The 17,801-nt window shown below is 45.3% G+C and overlaps 1 long non-coding RNA gene across 4 annotated transcripts in view; it reads right to left on the bottom strand.

Annotated features, from left to right (window-relative positions):
- The window catches only part of LOC111768373 (uncharacterized), a 98,673-nt gene that overhangs the window by 65,326 nt on the left and 15,546 nt on the right, over nucleotides 1–17,801 (bottom strand). For 3 of the 4 annotated variants that reach the window (XR_011426961.1, XR_011426964.1, XR_011426962.1), the window contains exons 2-5: nucleotides 13,382–13,641; nucleotides 12,990–13,249; nucleotides 7,678–7,832; nucleotides 4,091–4,190 (exon numbers count right to left, since the gene is read on the bottom strand). This is a non-coding gene — a long non-coding RNA (uncharacterized lncRNA). The remainder of the gene's footprint in view (nucleotides 1–4,090; nucleotides 4,191–7,677; nucleotides 7,833–12,989; nucleotides 13,250–13,381; nucleotides 13,642–17,801) is intronic. The other variant, XR_011426963.1, reaches the window with a different exon arrangement.

Consider the following 17,801-nt stretch of genomic DNA (forward strand, 5'->3'; position numbering starts at 1 on the left):
CCCCACATGGTGAAAAGACGACCACCAGCAGAACCAGGTGTCTACCCTACCAGGGTTGCAACTAAAGCAGGAAGAAAATGCCACCTTTCCCAGAGTTCCAACCAAGTCCCAAGACTGACCCTCCTGCATCGTGTGTCCAGCCCTGAGCCATTCCCCCTGGCCAGACCTGAGTCATGTGTCTTCTCTCTGGAGCTGGGTGGAGTCACCTCCATAAACTTTGTGGCCTTGAATAGGGGAGTGGTAGTATCCCAATGCAAAATCAAAGTGCTGTCAGCAGAAGAAGTGGACATGGAAGCTGGGCTGACAAGCACAACAGATGTCCACAGCCATCTGCATCCTCTCTTTTCTCTTCCTTTTTCTCATCCAGAATAGTAAGACATGAGGTTGGAAATGTCTCCCCCATGAGAAACATCTTTAGCTCTGAAGGATTGGGCATGGCCAGAGAAGAACCAGATTGAGGAAAAAAAAGTGAGTCACCTAAAATTGGCACTGACCCTAAGTTTGTAGAGAGGAGTGAAAGGGGGTCTTATTTGTTCATTTTCTCTGAAATCCCCAGTTCTGTTCCACCTTGAGGCCTTTCTCACTGACTGTTCATTGCCAGCTGGACTTTGCAGACATCAGAACATTTTGCTTAATTATACGTCTGTATTTAAAAAAATAAATAGTGGTGCTTATCACTCTGCCTGCACATGGGGACCTGGATGAGCGCGCTGACGCAAAGCAGTTTCTAAGCAACTTGTGGAGCTGGTGCCTAATGCAACAGCCACAAGATTTGGAGGAAAAATAAAATAAAGCCCATGGAAACCCAACATGGAACCAGTTGTGACCGGTTCATAAAGGCTGCACAGGGTCCTTTGGGAGGTTAATTCTATCTCAGGCTGATGGAAAGGGGCTTGATTCTGGAGAGCTGGGACCTCTCTGGTGTGGGATGCTGGATAGGTGGGCTTCTGGAGGATTCCAATAAGTGCTCTGCCCCAGGGAGACTTGGTGCTGATAACATGTGATAACACAAATGCTGGATATTCAGAACTAAGAGAAGCTCCGAGCACTGCCAACGAGGCCAGGGAAGAAGGTGAGGGGAGGAGGAGGGGCAGGGCCAGGTTTCCTCGTGCCCCCATGCCCTCAGCCCAGTGTGGCGTTACTGCCTGAGATGGGGGTAGGCCTTCTGACTGAGAGGAGTAAAGATTCACATTCATAGACTGACCTTAAAGGGGCAGAGAGAGTGGATAATCATAAACAAGCTGGTGTCATCAGTAAATGTGCAGGCTTTCACTTCAGAGAGACCAGCATTTGCATCTGCGTACAACACTCAACACCTTCATGACTCTGGGAGAGTCACATAGCCTCTCTTTGCCTAGTTTTCTTGTTTTTTAAGTGGGAATAATAACAGGATCATCATGAGGATTAAATGAGGCAATAATTAGAAAGCTCCTTGTTCCTAGTAAGAGCTTAGCAAATACCTATTTGTTACCTTTCCCTCAAAACCTTCCTTTATCTGCTCCAGATGCCTTTCTCTCCATCACTGAAATTCACGTATCCATTCTACAGGCAGCACTTGAGGGCGTGCAGCACACCAGGTACCTGGGGTCGTGGCTACAGAAGCCGCATGCGTTTTCCTGGCCCTGGAGGTGTACACAGCAGCTGGGGCATCCGGGAAGACCAGACAAGTGGGCTGACAATCCTAGGTCCGTGAGGTCAGTGCTAGACAAGGCCAGTGCAGCAGGGAGCCCTGAGGGCCTGGTGCAAGGTCGATGGGAGCCACAGGTGTCTCAGGTTTGAAACCTGCAGGGCTGGGGCAGTTGTGAGCCATGAGGCTGGAGAACTGGATCATCCAGGGCCTTGTGAGCCTTGCTAAGGAGTTTGTGCTTTATCTTAAGTGCAAGAAAGTGAATGGATTGCATTTTCATTTTAGAAAGGTCACTCTGGCTGCTGGGAGGAAAATGAGTTGGAGGAATGAAGTGGGTCAGACTGAAGACAAAGCCACGGTAGAAATGGCTGGAGCAAATGTCAGTGCCCTGCTCACATCCCCTCACCCAGACCACTCAGAGAGCCCATTGGCACATCTACCAGCTGCCAGCACCACCATCTCTTTGCCTGAGGACCCTCTCTTGCCCCTGTTTTGCAACCCTCACAGTAAGCCAGAAGCAATGATTGGTTGGAGTCAGTGTCTAAACATCCTGGCTTTCTCACCTCTTGGGTGGGATAGCTCTGAGACATGTGTCTACACTGGCTTCCAGAGCCTCTCCAATGGGATGAAGAGTCAGTTGCTACAGCAAAAGCTGGAAGGCTAATGTACTCTACATGGGCTTGCTCCCCTTCTTTGACTCACTTTCCCTCTTGCCTACTTCCTTTGCTTCCCAAATAAACAAGCTGTACATGAATCCTTGTCTCAGAGTCAGGTGCTGGATGAGCCCAAACCAAGGTTACTAACAGCAGAACCTTTCCTAGAAGTGGTTTTGATGTTGGGGAGGAGAGGCAAGGCACTGGAGTTCATATGAGAACAGGCTTAGGGGATAAAAGTTTGCCTGTACCTCCCATTTCATTCCTTTCTGCTATAGAAACATGAAGGACTAAGTGGGAATTGGGAGATTCCACCTCAGACACCATACGTGTCATCATTTAGCTCTGCGTGGAATCCCCCAGAGCCATGGGATTGTGGGTATTATCTCTGGAGCACAAAGCCCTGCCTTAAGCATCCTCTGGCACTCTCTCCCAGCTAATGTAGCAGAAGAAGTCTTAGTGCTTACATTACCAATACCCAAGCCCCTGCAGTAGAACCATTTGTTAGGGCAGAAACCATATTCTGGAAGGAATTCAGTGTTGAAAAAAACCTCCAAGCTGCAGCATTTGGCATTCATTTATTTGCTAATTGGAAATTCAGTAAATATTTATTAAGTGCTTGTTGTGTGCCAGGCCTCATGGTAGGCCCTATGGATATGACCTGGAACAAAGCTAGCATTTCCTTTGTTCTCCACATGTCCAGATGGTTACCTTCCTGTCTGGGTTCTCTGAGCTATGTGCTCAGTTGAGGGGAGTAAAGGCAGACTCCCTCTACTTCCCTAAATGAACCTCATCTATTCCTATGACTCAACGTAATAGAAAAAGACCAACAATCCAATAGCATTAGAAAAATGGGCAAATGACAAAGACAGTTCATCAAAAGGAAACCAATAACTCTCAAACATATGAAAAGATTCACAATGCACTTATAATACAGAAGTTACCAGTTCATCAAAGATCAAAACATTGATTATCATACTGTGATGGGGCGGATGTAGAAAAACAGGTACTTTCACACACTGCTGATAGAAGCATAAATTGTAAAATCTCTGTGAAGGAAATTTGAAAACTTTCTTCAACAATACAAATGCATAATGCTACATGATTCCAGTTCTAGTCATTTTTCTTTAAGGTAAGCTCCCACTTCTGTGAGCAATGACGTATGTATAAGGATGGGGTCATTGCAGCATTGCTTGTGTTAGCAAAAGATTGGAAACAAGCCAAATGGTAATCAACTTGGAGGCAGTTAAACTAATTATAATATGTCCATCAATGTAATAGTATGCAGCTGAAAAAAAAGGAAGTTATTTATGTACTATAAGAAAAGTCTCCGAAATTTAGTGTTAATTTTTTTAAGTAAGGCATACAACAATATATGTAAAACATTCTACCATTTGCAGAATACACATATATATGAATATGTGTATATATATGTATATATTATACATTTGGAATATATATATTTACTTGTTTGCATCTGCACAAAATATTTCTGAAGGATATACAGCAAATATCTAACATTGCCCTGAAAGAAAAGATCTGGATGGCTAGAGAATAGGTTTGAGAAGATTTTTTTGTTCCAAGTCCTCCTATATCTTTTTAATTCTGAAGCATATGAATGTATTGTCAAATTTTTAAATGCATTTAAAATAAAAAGTAAATAAATTGAATCTCTTGAAAATAAATTCCCTCAGAGCCCTAGGGCATTAATCGTGCCTGGTCTCTACCTAGGTATTAGTCAGGGTAATAAATGCTAGCTGCCATAACAAATGATTCCAAACAGTAGCTTAAAACAACATAAATAGCTCACATCAAAGATGGATACAGGTGAGGTACTCTCTTCCAAGCAGTCTGATTCCATCTCATGGCTCCATCATCATGGTCTTTGATGTCATTCTGGTTTCATCCAGCTGGCAGATGAAACAAAGAGAGTTTGAGGCACACATACTGAACAGTTAATCACTCCAGCTCAGAAATGACACTCGCCACTTCCACTCACAGTATATTTTGCTAGAACTAATGATATGGCCTCATCTAGATGCAAAGAGGCTGGTAAATTTAGTATTCCTGTATGGCCAAGAAGAAAATGAAGTTATTTGTGGAACACACAGCATTCTCTCTACCATAAAGGGTCATACTGGGCCTCCATGGCAACTGCACTAAGATTCAGGAGATTCTGTTGGTCATTTCCTTAATCGACTCTTTACTGCTGTTAACTTTAAAAAAAAAAAAAAAAAGACTTCTTTTTTTTAGAGCAGTTTTAGGTTCACAGCAAAGCTGAGAGAAAAGTACAGAGATTTTCCAAATATCCCGCCCCCACACATGCCTAGACTCTCCCATTATCAACATCCCCATCAGAGTGGTACATTTGTTACAATTGATGAGCCTACACTGACACATCATAAGCACCCAAAGTATTTATTTTACATAAGGTTTCCCTCTTGATGTTGTACATCCTATGGGTTTTATCTGTTAACTTTTGCTGTGTAACGAATCACCCAAAATTTAGTGACTTAAAACAACAATTTATTTAGCTCATGATTCTTTGGGTTGACAATTTGAGCTGGGCTCGGATGAATGGCTCTTCTGGTGTCAACTTACTCGTGCCTCCGCAGTCAGCTGCCAGGTCAGCAGGAAACTGCTTGATCTAGGATGGCCTCAGCTAAGATGGCCTGTCCCTGCTCAACATGATCTCCATTCTCTAGCTTGCTAGCCTGGGGTTGTCATGTGTTGGCTGATCATGCTCAGAACAGGCACAATGTCACTTCTGCCACATTTTATTGGTCAAATCAAGTTACAGAACCATCTCAGACTCAAAGGGTGAGGAGACTCTGTATCTTGATGAGAGGAGCTGCAAAGTCACACTGTAAATAGAGGGAAGGGGATAATCCTGGCCGTGTTTGCCATCTACCATAGTTCTGCTCAAAGATCTCTGAGAAAAAAAAAGGTTCACATCTAGTGCTAGGCCTTCCTTGGAATAGTTCTTGCTGACCAAGGACAGCCTCCACTAGAAAAGGCCCTTTAACTGCCCTCACAATCCCTGATATGCAAACCCAGTATCTGCACAGCTAAGCCATGGGTGCTGAAGCCAACCAAGGAGACCGCAGGGATGACAACATACGAGATAATTTATGGAGAAATTTTCTAATAACACAAATCATTGACTCTTAGAGTTAGAATTGGCCTTAGAGATCATTTAATCTAGTGGTTTTTAAACTTGTGCAACATGGAACCACGGGGGTTCCAGGAAGATGATTCTTGGTTCACTGAGGGGAAAATCAGATAGATACCAAGTAGCAGTGCAGAGGAACCCTGGGCCTCCCCACCCCTACTCCAACCAGGGTGTCCAAAATTTTTCGTAATGAAGAAATCATTAGCCACCTTATTCAAAGATCCTTCTACTCCTTATACAAATGTTCTCCTAGAATTGCCCTGCAGTTATTTGGATTCATTCAGTTTTTACTACCCAACATCTTTTGGGAAACCAATATATTTTGAGGGCCTACTATCCACAAAGCATTGTGTTAGGTCCTTCAGTATAGAGTCTGATTCTCTCTGCCATGAGGCTTAAGGGTCTTTCAAATGTCTTCTCCACATCTGCCTTTATTCTGGACAGCTGCTTGTCAGTTCACCTTCCAAGTCAAGCCTTTGTCCCAGCCCAACTTCCTAGTCTCCATCACTGACCCATTCAAGGGTCCTTTCCTGCTGTAGTGAACATCAATCTGCTCTTTAAATCCGAGCTCCACCCAATTTTAGACTGTCTCAGTCAGCTCTAGCCCACCCAGGTCTCCAAGAGCTCTCCCAGTCTAAGTAGCAGGAGATCCTCAGTAAGTCTCCCTTGATCCCACTTTCCACCTGTGGCCATGGCCCTTCTTTCCTAGCATCTGCCACAGGCCAACCTGGTATTAACAACATATACCTATCCAGGAGTCAGGGTCATTTCTCTTCAAACCTAGTCCTCTTTGACTCACATGACATCGTCTCATTTCTGCAAACTCCATTGCTAGATGAGAAATAATAACAAGATTAATAGGAAATGACTGAAATCTCTATTTTGAAAAAAATCCCACAATGCAACATGAGGTCAGTTGCTATGAGACAAATTTCTACCAACTGATCATAGAAAATTCTATTCTTGGCTCTGCCATCAACCCAGCCAGAAGCATTAATTGCGTCACATCTCTCTGGGCCTTTTATTACTTTTCTGCCTGCTCTGCTCCCCATGTCACATGGCAGAGGGCCACCAGCTTCCCACCACCTCCCTAAATTTCTAGCTCCCAGGCCAGCTGGTTAGAAGTGCTGGTGAACAAAGATGCTAAGGGTTAATGGGAATGTTTCCAACTCAAGAGAAGGCTGGGACTGCTTGGCTAATTCTAGGGTGACTGACTGACATTCCTTATCTGTTGAGGCTCTATAAAGGTCAAAAGTTAGTACCTAGGCCTGATGGGCAGGCAGTAGGTAGGGGGTCTAGCTGGTCAATACAGTGGGAGCTCCTGTGTGCATTAATACTATCTACCTTCTAAATGGTGCAACTGCTATGGTAAACAGTATAAATGTTCCTCAAAAAAATTAGAAATAGAACTACCATATGATCCAGCAATCCCACTTCTGTCTATTTATCCAAGAGAATTGAAATCAGGATCTCGAAAAGGTATTTGCACTCCTATGTTCAATGCAGCACTACTCACAATAGCCAAGAGGTAGAAACAACCTAAATATCCATTGAGGGATGAATGTACAGAGAAATTTTTGTATATGCATATAATGCAAGATTATTCAGCCATAAAAAATAAGGAAACCTTGTCATATGCTGCAACATGGATGAAACTTAAGGACATTATACTAAGTAAAATAAGCCAGTCACAGGTCAAATACTGCATGATTCCATTATATGAGGTATCGAAAGTAGTCAAACTCATAGAAACAGAAAGTAGAATGGTGGTTGCCAGGGCTATGGGGAGGGAGAAATGGGGAGTTCCCGCTATGTAAGATGAAAAAGTTCTAGAGATCTTCTGTACAACATTGTGTCTATAGTTAACAATACTGTACCATATACTTAAAAATTTATGAAGAGAGTATATGTTATTTGTTTTTACCACAATAAATAATAATAATAATAATGTCTACCTTCTACCTTCCTGTTGTTGGGTGATAGGGATATTTAAGGTGAAAATGGTTTGGAAGCAGGTGGAGTGCTATACAAATGTAAGAGATCATCACTTTGATCATTATGGTACTCCATCTCATTTTTTTTCTCATTTCAGATTGCAAGATTGTCCTCTAAGTCTAAATTGTAAGAAGAGGGTACATTTTACACCAGACCCTCTAGTAGTCTCTGATGCCAAAGACCTGACAGGGCAGCAGCACAAATGAGCCCAAGCAGGTAAGACGCCTTACCCACAGACAGAGAGGAACCGATGGTGCGAAGCTGAGAAAACACTGCCTTGTGGAGCTTTCTCCAGCTTGTGTGTGATATCCAAAGGCAGAGCTGTGCTCTCCAGCCAGGAAATCGAAGATATTTTTCGTGCTCTGGCCAAAGATGTTTCAAATTCCTGGGGAGTCAGAGACAGGAGCATAAGAATAAAAATGCCACTGCATCCCCAGCTTAAAAGAAAAACATCTATTCATCTCCAGAAGCCAGCACAGTGCACAGTACACGGTATTCACCAGCCTTGGTACCCAGAAAATATTGGTTGAATGGAGAAGAATGGAAGAAAGGGAGGAAGAATGAATGAACAACCTCCCAAGTTGGGCTTCTTTATTTAGGAAGAAATGTTTCCCTACCAAAATGATCAGAAACTTCTATTTCAACAAACACCAAGGAAAGCTTTGCTCATGAACAGCTTTTCATGACCCAATGTTAGCCACAATGGCGCTATAGGCTTAAAGGAGGACTTTCTACAAAATCATAAAAACGATGCCCTCTTAGAGGATGATTAGGAAGAGGTCCCTGCTCTGGACTGGCACAGCCAGGGCCCACCGGTTGGATTCCAGTGACTATTCACTCCCTCTGTCAGGTACTTTGTGCAGTGCACAAAATGAACTACTGGATTAAGTGGTTTTGATTAGTTGTATGATGAAGCAAAAGTTAATACCTTGGGAGGAGACTGAACGTGGCCCAGTGGTTTCCCAGGATCCCTTCTCCAGCCCCCTTTTGGGTTGGTGAATCAGGATATGACAGCCAGTGGCCCTAGGTGAGCACACAGAGAGGTGTTCTGGGCAAAGGGCCAGGTTCAACTCATAGAGCCAGAGGAAAGCAGTCCTGTGTAATCTTTACCCAGATCAAGATAAACAACATTTCCATTAGCCACAGGGACTTTTCTCCTGCCCCTTTCCAGTCAACACCCCCACCCCAATTCCCCTGGCAACCATTATGACAACCTCTATCATTATATATCAGTTTTGTCTGTTCTGCCATAAAAATAGAACCAGACAGTATGTTCTCTTTTGTGTCTGGCTTCTTTAACTCAACATAATGTGTTTGAAATTAGTCTGTTATTGGGAGTGACAGAAGCTCATTCCTTTTGGTGCTGAGGAAGATATTCAAATGGCCAAATCACACAGGAAAAGGTGTTCGAAGTCATTAGTCATCAAGGAAATGCAAATTAAAACCACAATGAGATAACTCTACACACTCACAGGAATAACTAAAAACAAAGACTAACAATCCCAAGAGTTGGAGAGGATATGGAGAAACTGAGACTCTGGGACACCACTTGGGGGAGTGCAAACTGGTAAAAATCACCATGGAAAATTGCTTGGCTTTCTAATAAACTTAATAAACTGAGCCATTCAGCTCTTCTATTACCTGGAATTCCACCCTTAGGTATTTACTCAAGAGAAATGAAAACATAAATCCAGAAAAAGACCCGTACAAGAATGTTCATAGCAGTTTTATTTATAAAAGTCCCAAGTGGAACAGCTGAAACGTCCATCAATAAGATAATAGATAAATAAATTGTGGTATGTCCATACAATGGAGATGTCACTCAACTCTCTTGGGTTTCTGTTTATGAGAAGAATAATGTTTATGCCATACACAGAAGTGTTGCAGGAATAATGTGGAGAGTGGCTTACAAATACAGAATTTATTTTTGGTTTTCTTGCTATATAAATAAGAGAAAGACAAAGAAAAGGTAGGTAAAAAAAAGGACACAAACTAACGTGCTGTTGGCTGCCAACTCCTAAACCTCCTGAGATTTCTCATCTCCCTGGATCCAGCTGCCATTTCTCTGACATATTGCAAGCAAGAAATAGGAAATAAAACCATTTTTGCCAAAAACAAAAACAAGGGCACCAGAAGGGTTTGTCTTAGAGCCTTAACTTTCAAGGAACAGCCAAACTTCGTGTACACGTTTCATCTGTTCAACTCAGACATCTTAAAGCATCTACTTCTGCATCTTTCCCGTAATCTTTAGTCTGTCTTATTATTAAATGACTCATCTTCTATCCTGTTTTAATCAGCAAACCACCTCAAAACTCTTTGGAAACAAGTAAGAAAATAATCACATGCACTCGCTCACACACACTCACCCACAGACACACACACACTCACACACAGACCTGCGCGTATGCTGCCTTCACCTACGTATACCTGGATGTCTTCATATTTTCTACAGATACGTACAATAAGCATAAAATAAAGCAAGGAGTCACTTGATAGCAAACATGCCAGAACTTATACATCTGAGTGAGGTTCTCCAAAGTGGAGAGCTTCTATCCTTATTCTGATGATGCTGTTCTTGCTCAAAACATTTTTGGATCTCTAGAAGCCATGTTATATGAAGAACTATGAAAATAGAGCCTGTTGAGCCTGGAGGAGAAAAGCCTGCCCTTACATATTTGACGAGCCATTGTGTGAAAGGGGGAATATATTTATTATCCCCGTTGTACACATGAGGAAACAGGTTCAGTCACTTGTCCAAGATCCCACGCCGGTAAGGTGTGATGGCTCAATCTGAGCTGGGGCAGTCTGCCCCGATCTGCTTTACCACTGGCCCTCATGGAAAGGGATGGGGCAGACTAATGAAGAAGCATGGTAATGCACTCCAGGGGCTCTGGTGGAAGAGGGCTGGGCTGCAGTGGCTGCTTCAAGGGTGAGTGCTCAATCAGGCCCCGGGGTTGGAGGTGGGATGGTGGTAGGTGTCAGGAAGGACTTCACGGAAGAGCTGCCATTCACAAGGAAGGGAGTTTAAAAAGCTGATTCAGCTCTTTGCAGACTGATGGGTTTTTCTCACCTCTTTCCAAGGTCAGTTCAGACAAAGCAAAGTGGGACTTATAACATCCCATTCCTCAGTCACTAGCAATACAATTATCTGGTCCTCAGAGGGCATTTTCCCTGTCTTGTGTGGATGCGGACCTTGAGACAGCCTTGGAAAATCGGACCACTACAAGGACGTAAGTGGGCTGCCAAAGGCTTCTCCCCTCTGGCTCCCAAACTCCCAAAATCCATCAGCAGATCTTTCTTTAGCAGTCAGGTGGTGGTCGAAGGAGTGTACGTGAGTGTGTGTGCGCCCGTTCATGCGTGCCTTGGAAGGGAAGCGGGGAGGGGGGCGAGACCTGGGGGCCGTCTCTCCCCCAGCCTCAGAGCATCCAGCACCTCCACGCACGAAGCTGAAGCTGCCTGGACCCTTTGATCGGGACCCCATGCTGTGCCTTGTTCAGGGAATTTTTAAATTCTCTTTCATTTTATTGAGCGGCTTCCCTCCCCACCTCCCATCCCCGAGTCAGGTCTCAAGATTATTGGGTCCCTCTCCTCATTGATTTGTTCTTCTGACCTTTGTAGTAGATACAGAAATAGATGGATAGAATAAGAAAGGAAGGAAGAAAGGGAAGGGGAGGCAGCCCGGGCAGCGTCTGGAAGGGAGGGTGCATAATGAGGGTCTTGGGTCTGGCCGCATATTACACAAAAGAGGCAAGTGGGGTGGCAGCCGCCTGGTGCCCAGAAGGGGAAGCCCCTGGCTTGTGGGGGCCAGCCACTGAAGACCAGGCTAAGGCCACCACCCCGTGTTTCCCCATAAGCATGAGAGACAGACACTGGACCTCTGCCTCTCTATACATTTGCTTTCCACTGAAAAGGCTCCTGCATCAGCTCCATTTTTCATTCTTTCAGTGAATGCCCACTGCTCACAAGGCTCTGCACTAGGAGCCAGTAATGCACATGCCCTTTCCTTTCCCCTCTCTGGGGCTCCACTTTGTATTAAAGCCCATGTCCTCAGACCAACCACACTGGTGCATGCTCCATCATTGACACTAAGAAGGAGGAAACGAGTATTTGTCGAATCCTCACTGCCTAGCACTGAGAAAGGTGTTTTATTTGCATTACAGGGTGCTAGGCGAGACTGTTCCTGCTGTTCCAGAAACAGAAGCCGGGACCCACAGCAGAAGGCAGAACTGGATATGAGAAATGTGATTCCTCCCAATGGATCTGAGCACTGGTCCCACCTCAAAGCCGAGCGAGAAGACTTCAAGAGTCAGTGGTAAAGGTCTGGGATTCCTGCAAGATGGAGAGCCTGGGGGGCTGGCCCCGTGGCCGAGTGGTTAAGTTCGCGCGCTCCGCTGCAGGCGGCCCAGTGTTTCGTTAGTTCGAATCCTGGGCGCGGACATGGCACTGCTCATCAGACCACGCTGAGGCAGCGTCCCACATGCTACAACTAGAAGAACCCACAACGAAGAATACACAACTATGTACCGGGGGGCTTTGGGGAGAAAAAGGAAAAAATAAAAATAAAATCTTTAAAAAAAAAAAAAAAAAAAAAAAAAGATGGAGAGCCTGGCCCCTCAAGCCCCAGGGATGCACGGTGTCCACCTGAGCAGGGGAAACGCCTAGAGAGGAGGCCCGTGGCAAAAGAGGAGAGCCTGGAGCAGCCCATACCTCAGCTATTTGGTGAGGCTGTGATGTGAGTTCCCAAAAAGTCAAGCGGATGTCACAGAAAATGGCTGCACTCGACTTGTCTTTCCTGTACTCCACTCAGCTGGACTGCCTGCCAGGCACAGGGAGGCAGGCAGCAGGAGGCTGTGGGATCGACTCCTTAGTGAAAGCTGAGTGTAGGGCGGAAGAGATCAACATCCATCAGGGAATTACCACAAGGCCCTTCAAGGACCGAGACACGCACCTGCAAGAAAGCCTAGCCTTTGGACTCGTGTCACAGACAGTATGAACAACCAATCAGTGCTGGCCCAAGAAACACCAACACCCAACAAAGGCACACCAGAGATGGGCACAATTATATAAAGAGATGCTTGTCCTTTTCCTCTTCCTTCTACTAGGGACAAAACCCTGGAGGAATCAGGCTCTGAAGAAGGAGTCGATGCTCCAAGCTGCCTGGGGGGAGGGAAGTAGTGTAGATGAGAGTTAAATTGAGTTTGACAGCTAGCAGTCCCTGTGAACACCCTACCTATAACCTTCATCTTTACCTTTGGGTTCACACAGGCCTGACTTCCAGCTGCCAGAACCTTCATCTCTCTGCCTGCAGGCTTTCTCTAGCCACTGAAGCCCTCTCTGCCCACAAATAAGTGCTGGTGAATCAACACCCCCTAGAAGCAGCCATCATCCACTGACAGATGGGTATTGATGTATAAGCGCCCCAGCTCCTTCACTTGGATGGAATAATTTAGTCACTTATTCTACAATGTATTCGTTATCTATTGCTGCCTAACAGTTTACCCCCAAAACATAGCAGCTTGAGACAACAATAAATATTCATTACCTTTCAATTTCTGTAGGTCGGGAATTCAGAAGAAGCTTGATTGGGTAGTTCTGGCTCCAGGTTGCTCAAGAGAGTGCAATCAAGGTGGCAGCTGGGGTTGCAGTCAATTGAAGACTTGGCTGGGGCTGACTGATCTGCGTCCAGCCTGGCTCATTCACGTATCTGGTAAGTTGGTGCTGGCTGTTGGCAGGAGGCCTCAGTTCATCACCACACTGGGCTTCTTGAGTGTCCTCATGATCTGGGACTGGCTTCTCCCTGGGCTGTAATCCAAGAGAAAGAGACCAAATAGAGAACAGCAAGGTCTCAAAAGTCAGATGCTGCATTAATTATCTACAGCTGCATAACAAATTACCCCAAGACTTAGCAGCTTAAAAAAATATATATTAACTCACAATTTCTACTGGTCAGGAATCTGGGCACAGCTTAGCTGGGTGCTTCTTGGTGCCTCTGACTCAGAATCTCTCCCAAGGCTGCAGCCAGAACTGTAGGTGTCTCCAGGCTCAACTAGGAGAGGAGCCATTCCCAGGCTTGCTCCCGTGGCTGTTGGCAGACCTCAATGCCTCACGGGCTGTTGGCTGGAGACACCAGTTCCTCACCAAATGGGCCTCTCCATAGGGTAGCTCACAACATGGGGGCTGGTTTTTCCTCCAAGCTAGTGAAATAAAGAGCAAGAGAATATAAGAAAGGCAAAAGCCAGAGTCGTTTTGTGACCTAATCTCAGAAGTGACATCCATCATCTTTGTCATATTCTATTGACAATATAATATAACCATATTCTATTGGTTAGAACTGAGTCACTTCTTATTGGTTGTAAGTAGCCCACACTCTAGGGTGGGGATCACACAAGGCCATGAGTTCCAGGAGGTGGAGAGAACTGGGGCCTTCTCAAAGGCTGCCTACCAGGATACCATCACTCCTGGCACGTTCTATTGGACGCACGGGCCACACACATAGTTCAATGTGGGAGGGAATTATGCAAGGACATAAATACCAGGAGGCAAGGATCACTGGGGGCCAACTTGAAGGCTGGCTCGAAAACTATTTCCAGAGTTCCCCAGTGAGATTACGCACCTGTTGATAACACATACTCTAATATCTTCCGTCCTTTCCCTGGTTCACTGCCCCACTCTTCTACTGGTCTTTCCTGGCATCATCTCCCAAATAAACCACTTGAACTTTAATCCTTATCTTAGAGTCTACTTCTGGGAGGACCCAGACCAAGACAAAGATTCAACTTTAAACTAGACCTATATAAAAATGTGTGTGTGTGTGTGTTAAGAACTGATGCAAAATTCATTTCTTACCATGGGACATAGCAAAAATTTTGAAAGCCATTATAGCAAGCACTACAGGATTTCAGAGTACAAGTGGTTTCATTTAATTCTGATCTAGAAATCTAGAAAGACTAGGCCTTCCAGGAGATTCAAAGGGTGTAGAGAGAAGGCAAAGAAATATGACAAATTGGAAAGTACATTGTGCATCCAGAAACAATGACATATAAACCTGGGGCTATTACTTCTTGAGTTAATTCCCCATTTGTCTTTTGGAGTTACATTTTTATTTCTACCTTCTCATCAACCTACTTCAATGGGGACCTTGTGTCAAGGTGTCCATATTCTGCCTGAGCTCCAGTCAAGCCTCATGCCCAGCAAATATTTCATACTTTCATAGGGGAGAATTGCTCTGTAACCAAATTGCAGAGATGAAATGCAAAAACTTCACAGCATTAGGGGGGAGTGGGGAGGTTCCCAGGAGTAAGCTAAGTCACTTGAAACAAGTGTACATTTTCATACATTTTTCAAAACTCACTTTGAGACTGACTGTAGATAGACAGGTACCAAATGACTCTTGACCTCTAAGTACCAAAAAAATGCCCAGGAGAAATCAAGGCCTTCCAATGCACTCAGTCGTGGGTCTATCAAGGGCTGGCTAGAGGAGCTTAAATCCAAATTAATTACCCAGACATCTCTAGTTCAGAAGTTGGGCCACAGACAAACTCATCAGCATGCAACAGCAGCACCATTCCCACGGTGAGAAGAAAAGGAAGCGGGATAATGAGGACGGAGGATGAAAGGGAGACCATGGAGGAGGATCTTAATTGTATCTTAATTGAGTCACACACTTTCTCCTTCATGCAGATCCCAGCCCTCAAGTCAGAAAGAGAGTGGCCTTTCTGCTGGGGTTGCTTCCTGTGTCCCAGCCATGTCTGGTGTCCAAGGTCAGTATACTATGACATTCTCCAAGAAAACAAGTGAATCAGTTAACTGTTGCTACAATAATGCTATGTAACAAACCACCCCAGATCTTAGTAATAATCATTCATATTCAGTCATGTGTCTGCGGGTCTGCTGGAGGTTGGCCAGTCCAGGCTGGGCTTGGCTGCATGGCTCTGCCTCAAGCTTTGGATATAGCTCATCTTGGCTTTCACTGAAGCTTGGCTCATTTCTACTCCACATTCATCCTAGGGCCCAGACTAAGGGGGATGCAGACACCTAGAAGGTCTTCTCTGAGCTCAAGAGAAAAATCAGAAACATCCAAGTCTTGTTAAGGCCTGGGCTTGCAAATGGCACTCCCTCACTTCTGCCTGTATATCACTGGCTCAAGGAAGTCACATGGCTGAGCCCAAAGTCAAGGGGTGGGGACTGCACCCACCCGCAGTGAGGCCACAGCAAGGGTGAGGATGTAGGGCAGGTTAAAGGATGCAGAGTCAACAATTCCATCTACCAAAGCCTGGGTCTTGCCTCCAAACTCAAACTGAAGCTGTGATGATTGATGGAGACTCTGGAGTTCCCATCCATTTGTTGTATTTCTGGTAATTACCAAGTATAAATGTGCAAATGACACACTCACACCTGCTCACCACAAAAACTAAAGGACAGTAGCAGAGGAGGGCACTGCCTACTTCATTTGCCCTGCAGGACCCGTCAACGTGGACCACTGCACTCAGGGGCCTGTATTGTCAGACTTGGCTATTACTCTTGTTCAGAGAGATGTGGTGTTCCCTCTGATGTTGGAATGTGAGGGTAATTGTGGGTTGTGTGGTCATTCCTGGGGAAAGAAGAAGAAGGCCTTTCTTCCAAGACAAATGTGCCACTCTACAATTAGAAGCGTTTCATAACCATCTCCTTTCTTTTACATTGGCTTTGGCCTATGTGGTTGGCTGGAGAGGCCACTTCTGGGAAGAAAAAATCCACATTATTTTCTGAAGGTGGAGTCAAAAAGAAAAATCAAAACCCCAGCTTTTTGACTTGGATTGACAAAAGCAGAAAACTATCCCAGACTACTCCAACCTGCATAGCTTGAAGTCAGTTGTGACCAAAGTGCTTCCCCAGGCCCTGGGAGCCACCCCTTGGGTGGGCACAGCATCACAGCCTACAGACTTGTAGACTGACCCTATAGTAGGGTGCCCACCCAAAGAGTGAAGGGGGCTGAATTCCAGCCCATCCTCCACTTGCCAGGCCAAGCACCCACACTAGAGGCTGGATTACCCCAAAGGAAGGGGCCCCTTTGATAATCAATCTGCCCACAAGGAGAATCTCTTGGTAATTCACAGAAAGATAACTTATCAGAGGGGAATTTCTCTCCTTGGACATCAGATGTTTCTCTACTCCAGACTGCCCAGAGGCTGTCCTGAGCATGGGGCCTGGTACAATGTAGTAAATTGGATTACTCTTTCCAACTCTTCCCTACTCCTATGATAACATTATGCATCCATATCCTTTGCCATGTGACTCTGTAGTGCCCCCCACTGGAAGAGGAGGGATGTACATCTCCATCCCACTCTCAATGGGCTGCGCCATGTGACTTGCTTTGCCCAGTGGAATGTCAGTGGATATGAAGTGAGCAGAGGCTTTAAATGCACTTGCTTAATTTAGCTTAGCCTCTTGAGCGTCTGCCAGCTGCCATGGAGGAGCCTCTGGGAGCAGAGGGAGGAATCCCATGGTGACCCACAGTCTGAAGCAGAGCCACCTTCACTGCTCCATAGACCAATAAGCAAAAACAATAAAGGTGTGCTGTTTGTTATGCTCCATTATTGCAATAAAAACTGACTAAGACATGATAGTAATTCATGGACTGAGATAAACTCTCCTCTCAAAGCAAGAAGTCTAGGGAGGCCAGCTAAGAGAAAGCATCAGGGTGAAAAGAAAACATAAAAGCCAACTTGATATCCTGCCAGAGGACTGAGCAGGGAGGCAGACTCCAGCTGGAAGGGCCACTGAGGACACCAGAGGAGAGTAAGCGGGCTCAGAGAGAATTTGGAAATGATGCCTAGCCAGGTTCTGGAGCTGAGCTTCCAGGACTTTTCATAGCATTCCTGAGGCTTCCCCGGTGAGTGAGCAGGGGCTATGGAGAGTTCTGAGTGTGCCCAGATGCTGTGCTGTCAATCTAGGCGAGTGCAGCCCACGAAGCAAGGCCACTGTGCTAGGTACCATGGAGGGACAAGGAAGCCCAGAGCAGAGTCATTTCCTTGAGCGTCCACACCTTGCTTTCAGCACAGAAAGTTACGACCCACTACAAGCGCAGCCCCTCCGTGGATGCAAACATCTTGTCTGCAGAGTCTTTCCACTGAGTCAGCCAGTTTTTAATGAGGGCCCTACACCAGGCAGTGCCGCCACCTCACCAGTTTTTTTAAGCCTTGATGGCAGCTCCATCCAGCCACAGTAGATTTGGCTTTTGCAAATACAGATGCATTTTTCACCACTTGTAGCAAGGAACTAAAGAATTCAGGTTTTATTGGCATGTGGGGAGAGAGGCTGGAAAGGAGAAAGGAAGGGAATTCCTCTACTCTACTGTTTCCAACCCCAAAACAAA

Source organism: Equus caballus, chromosome 16, assembly GCF_041296265.1.
Source record: "Equus caballus isolate H_3958 breed thoroughbred chromosome 16, TB-T2T, whole genome shotgun sequence".
Lineage (NCBI taxonomy): Eukaryota > Metazoa > Chordata > Mammalia > Perissodactyla > Equidae > Equus > Equus caballus.